A 1421-nucleotide genomic window follows, 5' to 3' on the forward strand; every position below is an offset into this window, starting at 1 on the left:
GAGGAGGTGGGAAGGGCAGTGATGAGAGAGGGAGAAAAATAGACGCTATTTCTTGGTTGTATCCCACCAAGTCCAGCCCATTTGACACACTAATTAGAAGTGAATGGAAGAATGAATGTGTGCATGAATGAATGAATGAAAGAAAGGATTTCCGTATAATTTGGATGTTACTATGGTTACCTATGCAGTGACCCCTGCTCACCCTGTGTAGAGTTCTGATGACATCCTTCCCTCAGCTGCAGGCAGACGAAAGCTCACCATCAGCTTTGAGGTGTGGCTGGGAAAAGGCACCACGCCGGTGAGTCAGGGAAGGCCGACTTCCCGCCACTCCTGACATCTCCCAGGTGTGCTGCCGGTTGATCATTCACCACCACCTTATCAAATGCTGTAACTGCTGAGTGTCACTTTGGCCCCAGTGAGATACAACTTTCAGTGGGCAAGTTAGCAAAGCACTCAGATGTGACATCATCTGTGTTTGGTGCACTTTGGGCTGCTCAGGACACTCCCTGGACAATAAGCCTGAGAACATGGTAAGAAGTGTAGAAAACATCGCCCCTTGACGCTCTGTGTGTTAGAAGGATGCAGGAAGGGCGAATGGCTCCTGCTTTTACCATTTCTCCCAAGACGAGCACAACACAGCTTCTTTTGCAGAGGTGGCAGTGAAATTAAGTTGGCGAGAAGATCCCTTCTAATCCTGCTATTGAAGCACAGGGTTCGTGGTGGCCTCCATGACATGCTCCCCATTTTTCTTCTGTAACTTAATTGCATTGCCCTGGAACTGACCAATCACTGTCTGTCCCTTCTTCTAGGGCAGGAGTTTTCTTTTATTCATGATTCTACCCCAAGTACCAGAGAGTAAACCCTCAATAAAGGCCAGCTCAGTGAATGAACTTGATTTGCTCCGATGGTTCTCCCTAAGACAGGTGGAGTCAGGTAGCAGACTCATTTTCCAGAGAGATTGGCTGAGGTACAGATGGGTAGAGTGGTTCGGCCAAGGTCCCAGGTGAAGCAGGAGGACAGGTGAGACCAGGCAGGGTGATGTGCCTCGAAAAATAACATGGAGCCAAATAACTCAGGAAACACAGGCCAAAAGCTAGTTGCCTGGAGGCCAAGGTACCTCTCAGAGCCCAGACTCTTCGCACAGAGCCCCCGATGGTCATAGTGCCACACAGTGCTCCGCTCAGTGGCATTTTACAGATTACCAAATGGTTTTCTAGCCATCAACTCTCTTACTCTTCACAGCAACCTGGTGGGAGGTGGAGCAGACGTTATTATTCACATTTTACATGTCCAGAGAGGTTAAATGACATTCCTGAGGATGCACAGTTACTAAAGGAGGAAGTTTGAGGACCTCAGGTCATGTGATCCCAAATCTGTGAGCTGCCCGGCAAACCTGGTCAAACCCAACCAACCAAGAGCAC

This window comes from Equus quagga, chromosome 11 (assembly GCF_021613505.1).
Source record: "Equus quagga isolate Etosha38 chromosome 11, UCLA_HA_Equagga_1.0, whole genome shotgun sequence".
Classification (NCBI taxonomy): domain Eukaryota; kingdom Metazoa; phylum Chordata; class Mammalia; order Perissodactyla; family Equidae; genus Equus; species Equus quagga.